This window comes from Crotalus tigris, unplaced genomic scaffold (assembly GCF_016545835.1).
Source record: "Crotalus tigris isolate CLP2741 ecotype Arizona unplaced genomic scaffold, ASM1654583v1 scf7180000018301.7375997, whole genome shotgun sequence".
Classification (NCBI taxonomy): Eukaryota; Metazoa; Chordata; class Lepidosauria; order Squamata; family Viperidae; genus Crotalus; species Crotalus tigris.
Genome location: NW_024096931.1, coordinates 4,118,094 through 4,134,008, shown reverse-complemented (window position 1 = coordinate 4,134,008; position 15,915 = coordinate 4,118,094). Strand labels below are relative to the sequence as shown.

The 15,915-nt window shown below is 42.3% G+C and overlaps 1 protein-coding gene across 11 annotated transcripts in view; it reads left to right on the top strand.

Moving 5' to 3' along the window:
• The window catches only part of RBFOX1 (RNA binding fox-1 homolog 1), a 1,591,566-nt gene that overhangs the window by 1,303,662 nt on the left and 271,989 nt on the right, over positions 1-15,915 (top strand). The gene's annotated exons all lie outside the window — the stretch shown is intronic.

Here is a 15,915-nt window from a genome sequence, read left to right as displayed (position 1 = left end):
AAAATTATTCAATATAATGATCTCTTTAGCCTCCCTTCAAAGATTCTTTGTATCAGTGAGAAACTAGGGTTTCCAAAATTAAAAATCTAGTTCTGATCATTCACAAAAGATAGTGATTGAATTTGACAATCTCTTCTCTGAATATAGAAGAAGGGATGGAATAAACATAATTCCTACGAAAGAACAATTTGCTTTCTGATCTTGTAACCCAGGTCCCAACAAGGGCAGTAACATTTTTGGGGGCACACTATCCATTTAATGTGCCAGAATCAATCAATCAATCTGCCATATTTTATTTAGAAATTTTACTTTTCTAGTAATGCATGACCCCTCCCCAACCCAAAATGGTAACTATACTGCATTTCTGATACATCTTTGCTGAAAAAGTAGCACAGACTTTCCTTGAAGAACATCTGAATGAGTTTGGAATGTCATTTTAGATATGATAAATTGTCACATGTTTGCAGTGCAGACAATTCTGAGACGTTTTGACAGATTTATTGAACTGTTTATGTTCCTTGGGATTTTTGTCAGACTTTTTGCTTTAAGGAAGTATTTCCAAACATGTTTTTTGGGGGGGAATTTCACTTACAGTTTGCACAGAATTATGCCTGAAATCCCACAGTTAAGATTTCCTTGGCAGTTCTCTCCATTTCTGGGATGACGCACTAAAAGAGGAACCTATGTTTACTAAAACTGCTCATTTGGAACAATATTTCGATGATAATTGAGCAGTCTTTTAATGATACAAAATACCAAACCCTCTGCAGTACGAAAGAAAGAATAATAGCAAACTATTTGGTAACCAACGACTAATTCCTAAACACTGAATGGCTTTCGTAACACAAGTCTAGGAATTCACTAGAGACGAACTGGCAAGAATTTGGTGAAATTCTAAAACAAAGTTTAAAACGTTGTGGCATTGGTCTTGCGTATTCGTTTAAAACATCAGACCCAAGATTTAAGCCATAATGAGTAAGCTGATCAGTAGTTACAGTGATCAATACTGCCCCCCCCCCAAAAAAAAGAATAGTTTTTTTTTTCCCCTTCTAGGTTTGGTCTGGAATAGTAATGCTACAATTGCCTAAATCAATATCTCTCTTGTCGGCTGTCTGATGTTTGAAACCAGGCAGCTCTTTCCTAGTGGAGCTTTCCTGAGGAATAGTGAATTATTTATTATTTGTATCCTTTTTTTCCCCCACCCTTAGCTTTCTGATGAGTTCTCCCCTTATTTCCCCACCGTAATAAAACGTCTCTGTGTGTTTCTGCATGCCCGTTTTATGTTGCCCGATCAGAGTGGCTTCTGCTTTAATAAATACCAGTAATTGGGTGCCTTGCAGGAGTCACAAGAAAGGATGAATTCAGTTACATCTGGAACCTTCCCTTCGTTCCCCCTCCCCTTATATTGATCTCTTTCCTTTCATATGGGGAGTCTTTCTTCCTTGTCTGCAATGCTGAGAGTCCTCTCTAACAACCACACCAACAACCGCACAAGGCATGGGCTCCCTGTTGGCGTAGGAGTGTGGACTTTGACAACAGGGCATCTTTATACTGAAGAAAAAAGAGAGAGAGAGAGAGGTTGACTGCTTCAGATCAGATCAGCCTCAAAAAGAAGTTTGACAAATCAAGGCGTTGTGGGGTGAAACTGAGAGAGAGAAAATATTGCTGTTGTATTCCAGACCAGGTCCTTGAACTTAAAAAAAAAAAATGAAAACAAAAAACACAAACCCATTGTCTGTCGGTCAGTCGGTTTCTTCCAAGCAGGGTAATGAAATGGAAAGAGACTGGCCAATTAAGCCTTTCCTCCCACCCCCATTAATTGTTTTAAATATGAGATTTGGGTGAGGTCGAATTTGTCTCCCTGGTCTTTTTTCTTGATGGGAGATAAGCTTTCCATGCTGGTTTCACCTCCAGGTAAGAGAGGCGTCCATGTTGGGCAGGTTTTGATGGCAGAGGAAAAATAAAAACCCAGTTTCCCTTTTTAGCGTGATTTTTGCTGAAGTCTGTAGATTAGTAGACAGAGGGGTTCAACTCTGTTTCCAATCAGATGCAATTTCCTGTGTAGGTGAATAAATACTTCTATCTAGCACAGGGGTAGGCAACCTCGGCTCTTTTATGACCCATGGACTTCAACTCCCAGAATTCCTGAGACTCAGGAAAACAAGCAAGCTCAGAGAGCACCAAGGACCCTTCATTTCAACCCTCAACTGCAAATATTCTCCTTCATTGTACCAAAGGTCCTAAGGATGGCCTCCAGAATGAGTCGAAAAGCTTGGAAGGCAAGATCACGTCAGGATTCAAGTTTTCATCCAATACCCTTGTCGCCTGGGATGTCTGCTTTATAGTGCCTAAGGCAGGCAGCTTTCCTGAGGAATTGCTTTTCCAATGATGGCTATAGGTCCATCATTCTGAGCAGGTTCTGAAGAACATCTTTTGAGGTGACTGTAGTATCTGCTTGAGCAAGCAAACCCAACAACCAGCTTTGAAAACACTGCCAGTAGGAAATGCATCTGTGTCCAGCTAGTTGGTAGGAGGTACTTTTGAGCACTCTGAGAAGGGGGACAGACAGACTGTGGTGGGTCCTCTTCTTTGCCTCAGATAATAAGTCTGCTCTTGATCAAACAACTACATTTTCCATGGCTCTCAAGTTCTCTGTATGCTATTATATCATACCTAGTCATGCAGCAAGCCAGTGACCCTAAAGTATCCCTTGATATGCTAATGCTTACTACAGTGAGAGTTTTACTTTAGTGCCTCCCATCAAAAGCCTTCTCTCTTAGTCTAATTTTATTCTCCAAGGGAGAAAGTAGGAGGACTCCTACTGGGGATCCACATGTCTTTCTACATAGTGCAGCTCTTTAGAGACAATTCCAAAAAAGTATTAGATTATAACATCTGTCTGAAACCCTTTTGAAATGGATGTCTTTTTCCCCAGACTCTGATGACAGCTAGAGAGAAAGATGTGGCTGCTTTAAAAAGTTGCAAGTGATATGCTACATTTATGTTCATGAGCTGCATGAAGAACTTTATCAGAATCATTTCTCAAATATTGCACATGTTAATAATTTCTCTATACTACCCTAGAAAGTGTTCCTTCTAAGCATTGGGAGGTTGCAAGATCGTGGACATTCACATCTAAAGCAGGAGATCCCAAAGATGTGAAGACCATGAGTTTGGAGATATAGGCTATAGCAAAATAACAGAGGTGGAAGGGGCCTTGCAGGTCTTCTAATCCAACTCTCTGCTCAAGCAGGAGACCCTATACTGTTTCAGACAAGTTGCTGTCCAGTTTCTTCTTAAAAGTGTCCAGTGATGGAGCATCCCCAACTTCTGAAGGCAAGCCACTCCACTGGTTAATTGTCCTCACTGTTAGGAAGTTAGTTCTAGATTGCTTCTCTTTCCATCCCTTGCTTCTTGTCCTGCCTTCAGGTGCTTTGGAGAATAGCTTGACTCCCTCTTCTTTGTGGCAGCCCCTGAGATACTGGAACACTGCTATCATGTCCCCCCTCGTCCTTCTCTTCATTAAACTAGACATACCCAATTCCAGCAACCGTTCCTTTGTATGTTTTAGCCTCCAGTCCCCTAATCATCTTTGTTGCTCTTCTCTGTACTCTTTCTAAGTTTCAACATCTTTTTTACATTGTGGTGACCAAAACTGGATGCAGTATTCTAAGTGTGGCCTTACCAAGGCATTGTAAAGTGGTACTAACACTTCATGCGATCTTGATTCTATCCCTCTGTTAATGCAGCCCAGCATTGTGTTGGCCTTTTTGGCAGCTGCATTATTTTGATATAGGAATTTCACAGGAACTCCATCTTCCTTCATTCGGCTTCCTATCAAATCAGATTTGCACTTACCGTTGTGCACTTGTTTTCTTTTATTTTCAAGAGCTAAATGGATCTAGATAATCTAGACGGAAAACACACACACACATACACACACACACACAAAAAAAAAACCACTATAGAAGAAGCAACCTAAGTAGCGTAGAAGGTAAATTCCCAACAACATTCTTAGTCATGTTATACTGTTGTTGCATATTTGAGTCCTTGACCAGGCAGTAGTATCTATCAATCTCTGAATAGCTTCTCATTTCAGTAACCCTCAGTTAATCAAAGGCTGGAGATTATTAATGGTAATTTATGATCTTATTTAAGCCTGCGCACATAATAATTGGCATTGGTTTGGGGCGATCTCTTTAATTAAAATGTTCGTCTGTTGTTCAGCCACTTGGTGTTTGGGAGAGGATCATGCCCAGCTCACGTGACATCAGCTGGACTGTTTTTCCCTGATTAAGGAATTTAGGATTTGGTCCAAGAATCTGTAATTGGGAAGTTCACTGCATGAGCAAATGAGTTTTGTATTTCTAACGGAGCTGTCAGCCTGCTTTCCAATCTGTCGGTTGGCATATTTTGAGGCTATCGGTACATTAGTAACACTCACCCTTTCTTCATTAGGACCTTGAATTCAGCTTTTCCGTGTGCCAAATTTCTGCAGCAAGGACATAAACGGAACCCTTATTGTCTATTCCACATATTTCCCATGGATTCAAGAAACTTATTTGGGGAGCAAGTCATAAAGATCCGTGGTTAGAACATACAAGAATGGAGTTGGAAGGGACCTTGGAGGTCTTCTAGTCCAACCTCCTGCCCATGGCTGTTGAGCCAGCCAGGTTGAAGCCCATTTGCCCGACCTCTTTTGGGATCAAAGGGTGGAAAATTTTGTTCTAGCAAAGCTTTGTTTTTTGTTTGCAATGCTTGAAATAACTCAAGACATTTTTACCAAGTTGGAAGAGACATGACTTCTTGAAACCAGTTCTCCTGTCCTACGTCTGGTTAGGTGTTGTGGGAACAGAATCTTAGACTAAACAATAGGCTTTTGGTCTGATCAATTCATGTTAGGATCGTATGTTGTCCATTTTTATCACTTTCACCCATTATAGTTATTGAACTTTTTTCCTCCATTGGGGTGACATCCAGATGCAATTGGGATAAGCAACCTAAGTAGCGTACAATTACACATAGAGAATGGAACTTGACAAAAGAGAATATTTGAACTCAGGGTTAAACTATGGGGTCCTTGGTGTTCTCTGAGCTTGCTGGTTTTCTTGCAGACATTTCATTACCAAACTAGGTAACATCATCAGCGCTAGAAGGGAGAGAGATTTATATGCTGCCTGTCAGAACAAGCCACTTATAATTAAAAAGAGAGCAAACCCCTTCTAGCACTGTTGACCTTACCTAGTTAGGTAATGAAACGTCTGCAAGAAAACCACCAGCCTCAGAGAGTACCATGGACTTTACAGAGTAGAACTCCTTCGAATTTCAACTAATTTTATCCACCTCTTTTATATTTCTCTGAGTTGTTTTGTAATATCATCCAAATATTCCCAAGGTAGCAGAAATTCAGTCCACTTTCACCCAACCCATCCAAATGGATTTTGTCCGAGGGACACTTTTCTGTTGCTGTATCTTATTCCTCTCTAACAGTAGCCGAGGGTTCCCCCCCCCTCATTTTTGGTGAATGACATGCAAAGTAATGTACATCAGCTACATTTTAACCTCTCTACTGCTACTAAAAAATTTGGCAAGTCCAGAAGGATTTGATGTGATGTTACTTATAAGCCATGGTCTAATTCTTCTTGTAACAGCAAGTGGTTTAAATGTTGAACTAGCACCAGGAGTTTCCAAGCCAGTCCCTCCTTCAGCCATGGAAGCTCACCAAGTGGCTTGGGTCTGTTCCTGTCCCTCAGCCCAGTCTACCTCCCAGGATTGTTGTTGACCTGGGGATAAATGGAGAGCTCTTCTTAGCTTAGCCACTTGGAGCTCTTAAGAAGATACAGATGTGGGATCAGTTAAACCAGAAGTATTCCCCATCCCTTGCAGTTATCTTCAGAACTCAGCAAAAAATGCAGCCAGAAGGAAATGACCTACCTAGCGAATGCAGATAGTAAGACAACAATTTAGCATCCTGGTTTACTGAAAGCTGAGCCTTTCAGCGTGGCTTTAAATCCCATGATTTCCATTCGCAGATTTGTTAAATTGTGCACAGCTCAAGAAAACGACGACCTTTTAATAAACTCAGTCGGGAAAGACACACACACACACACACACACACACACACACCAGGTTGGTCTGGTTGTCTTTTGCTTCCCTAGACCAACCCACGGATCTGAAAACGTGGATAAGTCCCAAGCTGGCATTCCACCGGTAAAGCTTGGGACCCCCCCACCCCCGTTTAAAAAGTTGTGCCTGGGCTCCATTCCCTCGCTTGCAGGCTGATGGGTGACTGAGCAGCGAATTTGTGACTCTCTTATCAATTAATCCATCAATCCGAATTTAACGTAAGGCTGAGTCCTCCCCCACCCCCCCTGAGAATCCGGAGCTCTGCGTTTGGAGCCCACATACATACACACACACACACACCAGCCCCCCGCCCCCCCCAACTCCCATTGTCTCAGATTGTCTTGCCTACCGTGTAGGTGTCTCTGCCAAGCACCCACACAGGGAAAGCCAGCAAGTGAGGTGTGAAATATATTCATTGTTGAGTTCCGGGAGATGGAGGCGAGCAATTGGCAGTAATAATGTAAGGCAGCCGAACTGGAGGGGAAGCCAAACGCGGGTGGCGGTTATTTGGGTCACCCCCTTCCCCCCCCCCCCATTACAGGCTGCGGAAATAGGCAACGATTTGATTAGGGTTTGTTGGGGGGGCAGGGGTTGGGGGCGGCTGGAATTGCTTTGCCGTGCGCTGACCCTTCCACGGGGGGGGGGGAGGAAATCAAATGGCGAGTCGGCTCGAATAAAGTTTGGAACGGATTAACCGGACGGAGATCTGCCTGCCCCGGGGAAGGCGGTTTGGCTTGCAAAAAAAAAAAAAAAAAAAGATGGGACTGGCGCTGCTCGGATCTATTTGTACCTTCAGGCGAAAGGGGGAAAAAAAAAGTGGGGAGTGGGAGAAGGAATTTTTATTTTATTTATATATATATATATATTGGAAAGGATTGGCTGCGATGTATAGGAATGAGTCACCGCAACCAATGGGGGTTTTTCCCCACCTCTCCCCGTAAGCGCAGCTCGGCTTCTCTCTGGCTCCCGTTAAGAGGGGCGCTGTGATTAATAACACTGGGAAAGCCTGTCTTTTGGATTATTAATTTCCCATCTCGCCCCCCCTCCCTTCCCCCCCTCCCCCGCCACCGCGTTCGCACATCTCCCCGAAGCTTTGCCTTTAAAAAGAGAACCAGAAAAGAGAGAAAGGGGGGAAGAGGAGGGGGGAAGAGAGAGAGAGAGAGAGAGAGAAAAAAAAAAGAGAGAGAGAGAGAGAGAGAGAGAGAAAAGGATCGTGGTGGGGGGGAGTTGGGGTGTGTGAGGGCGACACTCTTTTTTGCCTTTTCCTTTATTTAGAATTTTGGGGTGTGTGTTTTCAAACTGTGACTCGGAGCGCGCTCCTCGCTGCTAAGCCAATTGGGGGGGCTCTCCTGTCCATCCTGGCCAAGGACACAAGGGTGAGTGCGGGGGCTTCCCTTTTTTTTGGGGGGGAAAGACAGAGGGGAGAAAGGACACCCCGAAGGGGGAGTGGGGGGGGGAGCAGAGGAGGGGAAGGCAGAAAGCCAAGCGGACGCCAGGTCGGTCCCTTCCTAGTTAGCCTTTTAACTCTCGCAACTCGGCTTCAGGCAAGGGGGGGGCGGCGGGCGAAGAGGGGGGGTGGTGGGAGGGTGTCGCTCACTGGAAAACGTGCCTGCGCGTGTGCACATGGGTGGGTGGGTGGGTAGGTGGGTGTGCGCCTGGCTGACGCCCAACCATCTCCGGGCTGAGGGAGATGGGTCCCTTGGAAGTCGCCTTTGCCAAGAAGGGGGGGGGGTTAAGGAGAGGCGGAGAAGCAAGGGACCCCCTTTGACGCCCCCCTTCCCTTCCTCTCAGTCTCAGCCGGCGGAGTCCTGGATTGGGTGGGTGGGGGGGTTCTTGGCGAGGACACGCGGCGTGGGTGAGCCGTCCGGACGTTCTACCTACCACCACGGGGGCTGAGTGATGCTAGGGGGCGGGGAGGGGGAAAATTCAGCCCACGCACCTGGAATTTCACGCCCGTCCTGCTCAGCCCACGGGGGCAAATGGGCTGCCTTCCCTCCCTTGATTCGTTGACCGGCTCAGGGGTCCAGTTGGTAGAAGAGAAAGGGGGGGGGGAAGAGGTAGGAGTGGAAGAGGGATTGAGAGCATCTCTGCCCCCCCCCCTTAAAGTATTCCTTAATTCCTAATTTCAGAGCCACTTGGGGCTTTCTTGGAGATTCACGCTCTTCCAAAGAGACCTGAGAAAGCAAAACACCCCGTGGCATCATTGATGTATAAATCGAAAATGTATATAGCTCGGGCGTTCGCGCAGGGCGGCACGTCGTTGTAAACTAAACAGGCGGAGGGGGAAAATAAAATAAAATAAAATGCTCTTGGTAGATTGGGGTTAGGGACGCGCGCTGAGCGGCCGAGAGAGAGAAAGTTAAGGGGAAAGTCAAATGGATGATCTCTTTGCTTTTCCTGCGAGCTTAGGGAAGCCGAGCAAATATTGAGGGCTGTGTCAAAGTCTGGAGGAAGGACAGGAGTAAAAAAAAATGCCTTCGCGCCCCCAGCCCCTCCCCCTTCCAAAGTTTGATGATGATGATGGTGATGTGGTGGTGGTGGTGGTGGTGGTGATAATTTCCTTTGGCGCTTTGTGGCCTGGCAATTTAAAATATGCATTCAGAAAAAAAAATGGACATGTTCCCAGCCTTTGAGCCCTGGTGTATAGGTGAGAGGCATCCCCAGGTAAATTATACCCGGCATCCGTTTGTCTTTTTCTTCTTTTTTTAAAGGAACAACTGTTCTATAGCAAATTTGAGGCTTCCCTCTTTCTTTCTTTCTTTCTTTCTTTCTTTCTTTCTTTCTCTCTCTCTCTCTCTTCTTTCTCTTTCTTCTTCTTTCTCTCTCTTTCTCTCTTTCTTTCTTTCTCTCTTCTCTTTTCTTTCTTTCTTTCTTTCCTTCTTCTTTCTCTCTCTCTCTCTTTCTCTTTCTTTCTTTCTTTCTCTCTCTCTTCTCTCTTTCTTTCTCTCTCTTTCTCTCTTTCTTTCTTTCTTTCTTTCTTTCTTTCTTTGTTTGTTTCTTTCTCTCTCTCTCTCTCTTTCTCTCTCTTTCTCTTTCTCTCTCTCTTTCTCTCTCTCTCTCTCTCTCTCTCTCTCTCTCTCTCTCTCTCTCTCTCTTTCTCTCTAGGGAAAAAGAAACACTATTGACGTTGAATAATATATAATTTTGAAGTCAGGCTCCCTCTGTTTGTTGGGACTGTTCGCTTGTAGACGCGAAGGGCTTTGCGAGGAAGAGAGAGGGGACGTACTTAATTAATTTCAATTAAGCCTTCGTGAGGATTTTTGTCTTGGTCGCGAGGGGTGACAGGAGTTCAAGATCCCCTAAAACTATTCTTATTACTTTCCGGAAAACATTACTTGTAATGCCGTTAGCCAGGCAGTCTTTGCCTGTCCCTGATTTGAAAGAAACAAAACAAACAAACATAGAGATGGTTTGAATATTTCTCCAGTTTTTTTTTTTTTTTTTTTTTTTTTTTTAAGATTCTGGGCGCATCGTTAGAAAAGATTTTGTCATTGATTGATTGCAGAGCTGTGGCGGTGCTTCCTCTACCCTGCTCCTCCCCACCTTTTGAAACCCCAACAGATATTAACGAAATAGCATTGTGATATCTGAGAATAACACCATGCTTTTTTCAGGCAAAATGGAACTATTCGGATGTTCTTACTTGGAGGGGGAAAAGAGAGAGAGAGAGAGAGAGAACAGAGCAATGATTTTGACATGTTTTTACTTAAAAAATTTGCTGTTAAGTATGGAGGGTTTAATTGTGCTGCTACAAATGACAAAATATATTTGTGCAGAAAAAAAGAAAGAAAGCGTCTTTTCTCCCCCCCCCCTTTGGATGGCAGTTTCTGTTCAGCGGGATCTTTTTTTTTTAATCTGTTCTTGTTCCAATAATCAGAGGTGGATGTATAGCAAAACGATACTGTTGTGACAATTAGATGTCATAATTCAGACTGGAAATTTGCTTGCAGCTGAAAGGGCATTCTTTGATTTTAGCAGTTAAAGAGTCGTTTATTCTCCGTTTTCTTTTCTTTTTTTTTTTCTTTTCCTTCTCCCGTAGTAAAATATTCCCACAGAATTGCAGGATCTAATTATTTGCTGCCTTCTCTGTAACCGTTTTTTTTTTTTTTTAACTGCTTAGTTTTTATGACTTCTGGAAGGAGAGATGAAAATGATGCTCTGGTTTCCCAAATTGGATTGTTGCTTGTCTCCCTGCCTCGTGTTGTGTCAGATTTATGAAATAATATGCATAATCTAGATGGAGGCTTCAAAGCTAATGCAGTGAGGGGGGGGGAATTCAATTAGTTGGTCGTCTGAAAAAAAAATAAAAAAATAAAAATGCAACTGAAATGGTTGTAGAAGCAGATCTACTTCTTGACTTTCTTAATGCAGGTTTTCCTTGCTTGGAATTTTCTAGCCAATTACGTGCTTGCTGTTTTATCATTTTCTGTTTCCTGGTCATGTGAATGTCTAACCCACTTTTTAAAAAAATCCAGTAAATAAAAGATTCCATTAAAAAATATAGCCCGTTATATTTGTATGCTACAGCGAGGCATCAAAACACCTGTTTAGGGGTTTGTTTATAGAGTGATTTATATCTGGGTTTTTTAAAAAGATTTATTTAGACATGTTTAATTAATTGAAATGTCACAAGGGGTGAGTCTATGATACATAACACAGCCATTTTTAATTCTTTAGTCTTACGTAATGCTTGCCAGTATGTAGGATGGAAATAATAAGAGCAGATGCATAGAGATAGATCAATAGGTACCTATAGGTAGATAACCATATGCAGAAACACACATGAAAGCTTTTTGCTATTAGATTTACTGCAACATCTGTCAGGATTCCCAAGATGAGTTCTTTTGCTAACTCCAGAATATTGTTTGATCTGCCTGATAGGAAAGCTGAGCTTCAGTGCTTCATTTTTGTCTTTTCCCATCTTTTTTTTTTTTTTTAATGTTAGTGAATACACTTGGGATTTTAAAAGTGTGTTGTGGAAGGGTTCACAAAAATGTTTGTGTGGAAAGCTGGACCATCATTGCAAGGATGCTTTCTAAACCTGTCTCAAATCTCTGGAAACTCCCTATCATGTTGGTGTATTTTACTGGAGATGTGGATGACCTTCATAAGACAAACCTGAGATAAAGGTAGTTCGTTTTTTTCTTTCCAGGTAGGCCTCATAAATGCAAAAGCATTCTTAATGATGCTGAAGCTGGTTGTTTTATTTTATCTTCTCCAATTAAAATCATAAAAATGAAGACGGTTGAGGAAAAAGCATGATGGACATCCCTCTTTGACTACTTTATGTTCATCTTGAAAGACTTGGCTATGATGTTAATAATAATAATAATAATGATGATGATGATGATGATGATGATGTTGGAAGGGACCTTGGAGGTCATCTAGTCCAACCCCCTGCTCAGGCAGGAAACCCTACACCATTTCAGACAAATGGCTGTCCAGTCTCTTCTTAAAAACTTTCAGTGTTGGAGCATTCCCCGCTTCTGGAGGCAGGTTGTTCCACTGGTTAATTGTTCTCACTGTCAGGAAGTTTTTTCTTAGTTCTCGGTTGCTTTTCTCCTTGATCAGTTTCCATCCGTTGCTTCTTGTCCTGCCTTCAGGCGCTTTGGAAAATAGCTTGACTCCCTCTTCTTTGGGGCAGCCCCTGAGATATTGTTGACTACATCTAGTGGTCCATTAATAGGACACTTAGATTGCCCTCTTTTGCACAAATCATATTCTTTCTACAGGCGGTCCTCGACTCACGACCACAATTTGACCCTCAAATTTCTATTAAGTGAGACATCTGTTTAAAATTTTGCCTCATTGTACGATCTTTCTTGCCCCAGGTGTCAAGTGACTCATTGCAGTGGTTAAGTGAGTGACATAGTTGCTAAGTGAATCTGGCTTCCCAGATTCACTGCGTCAGAAGGTCGCAAAAGGGGATCACATGACCTTGGGACAGCCCAACCCGTCGTAAATATGAACCAGTGGCCAAGTATCTGAATTTTGATCACGTGATCGTGGGGATGCTGCAACGGTCGTCAGTGTGAAAAACTGCTCATAAGTCATTCTTTGCAATGTCATTGTAAACAGTTCACTAAACAATTATTGTGAGGTGAGGACAATCCATAGTCTCCAAGTTTCAGATAATGTCCAGGCCAGGGGTCTTCAAACTTGGCCCTTCATAAAAGACTTGTGGACTTCAACTCCCAGAATTCCTCAGCCAGGCCCGCTGGCTGAGGAATTCTGGGAGTTGAAGTCCACAAGTCATGAAAGGGCCAGGTTTAAAGACCCCTGCTCTATGGTAAGAAGAGCAGCCAATAAATAAATACATCTAATCTTCACAGGGATGAGTTCCAAAGGAAGAGAGCCACCATGGAGAGGGTCCTTCTTTGAAGACCCTGCCAGATGTTCCTTCTTAGGAAAAAGGACTCTTGAGATTCCCCTGCATCCCTGCTCTGTGGGTCAGTAGATCTGACTGGGAAGAGATGGTCCTTCAGACAATCTGGTCCCAAGACAACACTAGATATTAAAATATTATTACAGTGCCAGAATCTTGCAAGTCTAAGTATGCCTCTCCCTCCTGGCCTTTATCCTTAAGGCAAGGGTCTTCAAACTTGGCCCTTTTATTACTTGTGGACTTCAACTCCCAGAATTCCTCAGCCAACTCCCAGAATCCTGGGAGTTGAAGTCCACAAGTCATAAAAGGGCCATGTTTGAAGACCCCTGCTCCAGGCCTTCCTGGGCATTTGTATTCCTGTCCTTTCAAATGAGTTCTGAAGTTTTCCAGTAGCTTTTGCTTCTAAATCTTAGGTATCGTATCAATTTTCTTCAGTTTGTGAGTAACCCTCAAAGTAATCAGAAAAAAAAATACCCTACCTGCAAACATTAACAGTTATCCTGCAGGAAAACACTTGAAATCACAAAGCAGAATCCTAGCAACAACAGACTCACTTTGGATGATGGGGCAGTGAAGAAATTGCCAGACCCTAAGACAAGAGCTAGGCTTTTAATTAATGCAGAAAACTAACAAGTTTCTGTAATGGGATCAATGAACTGAGGAGAAGTTTTGTAAATTGGGAGACGTGTGGAAAATGCCCTCTCAGGTCACCTAGTAAGACAATTTCCATACTGTTCAATCAATACAATTTATTATGGTCATTGACCAGTAATGAATGCAATTTCCAGACAGTTTTTCTTTTCCATGAAGCTTGAGTTGGTGCATAGGTGTCTTTATTTTTTTTTTTCTTTGAAAGAAAAAAAAAACACATAGCAATAGGAAGACTCAGCCCAGTAAATACTGAGCAGTTCCAATTGCATTAGAGTACATAGAAATTTATATCGATAGATAGATAGATAGTTGTTTTCTGAGGTTTTTGCGGGTGTTTGTATGTAGGTCTTTGGTTATTCGGGTTTTCTCCCTTGTAAAATTGGAAGTGTCTTGACACTTCCAATTTTACACGGGAGAAAACCCGAATAACCAAAGGCCTACATAGATAGATAGATAGATAGATAGATAGATAGATAGATAGATAGAGAGATAGAGAGATAGAGAGATAGAGAGATAGAGAGATAGAGAGATAGATGTAGATGTAGATAGATATAGATTAGATTAGATTAGATAGATATAGAGATAGAGATAGATGTTTTATTAAAATGTATTATGATATAAAATACAAATGAAAACAAAGATAGCAAGGGAATGGGGAAAGTAGAAGGGGTGCAAGGTAAAGAAGAAAGAAAAAAAGCAGTGACTTCCAACTTTTTTCAGAGCAGTAGAATATAAAATACAGCTGCAAACTCAATGTTTTGCTTTGCATATTGAGTAAGTACTAGCCCTTTCTATAACACCAGAGTTAATTCAACCACTTAACCCTAAACTCAAAGTTTCATTTTCTTTCTATTTTGAGCATAAAGTCCAGAAATGGTTTCCAAGTGGAAAACAAAACTGGATAAGTTCTTTTCTTTAATTAAAACAGTTCATTGGGCCATCTCCTCCAGCCACATCACTTTCTCCATCCATCCTTCCATTGTGGGAATTGACAAAAGAGATCGTATTTCTGATACTGTAACTTTTTAAAGGCAGGTGTAGAAACTTGTGTGGGTGTAGAAAGAGTTGATGCTGATTCAACCAGCACCACTGTGACTTGATTCTAGAAAGGTAGAATCCTAGGGCTGGAAGGGATCTTGGAGGTCTTCTAGTCTAACCCCCTACCCACACACACACACACTTACACAGTAAGACCATAGCATCACCAAGCTAACTTACAGCTAATCCAGGGGTAGACAACCTTGGCTCTTTTATGACTCATGGACTTCAACTCCCAGAATTCCTGAGCCAGCTAAGGCAGGGGTAGGCAACCTTGGCTCAGGAATTCTGGGAATTGAAGTCTACAAAGCCAAGGTTGCCTACCCCTGGTCTAGCCTGTCTTTTGTATTGCTACCAGAGCTGGACACATCATTCCAATATACTAATAAGAATAATTAAAGGACTGCATCTACCATAATGAGTCATACATCATACAAGTCAGACTGAGCAAAGTGTTGGTTGGCTGGAAAGTGAAAATCCAGCCTCTGCTCCCCCACCCAGAGAGTCAGACTTCCCTTCTCTTGCTATAAATCATTCTCAGTTTAAATTTTCCAGTTGCACAAGTTTCAATTCAACTTTGGCACAGGATTCCAAAGAGCTCTTTGCTCTGTTGCAATTCTGGATTCCCCTCCCATGCATTGCAATGTCTAGTTTTCCAGAGTGATGGCTGAGTCAGAAATAAGCCTCTCCATCCAATTTCAACAAACCTTAAAAAAAAGTCTTAATTTTTTTTAAAGAATAAACAGTAGATAAGTTAATAATTAGAGTCACGCCTACAATTTATTAGCAGAATTATCCTCTTTTTTTTTCTCTTTAGTATATGCATGCAGGACACCCGGTTTGCATTTGATGAGAGCTTAACTAATGAAACATCACATGGCCTAAACTCAGTTATTTCTTGAAATGTGCATTTCTTCAGACATCTCAGGACAGTCATCCAATTTCCAGGATCAAATAAAAACTCATCAAACCTATATTTTAAAGGAGATTGTAGGCAACCTTGAGCATACCAGGAAAAGAAAAATAGCAGCACACACTGAGCTGGCAATCAAAATCCCATGCAAATGCATCTATGAGCAGAAAGATACATAGACGTGTATGTCACTGCATACACTCCTTTAAAATATTTCAAAATAATAACTTGGAGAGTTTTAAGACTGAAGAGAAAGCATTAAGGGGAACAGGAAAGAGAAAAAAGACTTATCCCTCATCACTAGAGTGCACATGGCAATTTGAAGAAGAAGTTCAAGAAAGAATTATCTGCTTAGAGAGGCTTAAATTTTCAAATTTGCTTTAGGGAAGAAGGAAGCGTGGAGGGATATGTTTGAGGGATGTGTTCATTTCGTACTTGAGAGCCACCTAACCTGTTGGGATGGAACAAACTTTTGCTTGGGGGGGGGGGGAGAGGAAAAGAAAAAGGAATATTATCAAAAGCAAAACCATCTTGTCTATCTTTGGGCAGAGATTATTGGCAAGGCTGTTTTAAGCTGCCCCAGGATCTCTCCATATTTATGTTGCGTCCGTAGGGCCACACTTTGGAATTTCTGAAGCTTTTAAGGAAGCAATTACAGTCATGATTGCTCACAAATGGAGCCTTTTTTCTGCTTGACACTGATCCTGTGATACTCTCCCCACTTAATCCTCCCTGGCAATTTGCTTATAGTAGCTGCTAACAGGAGGTGATTAGAGGAGAATTTTCTCATTGCCTTTCTTCC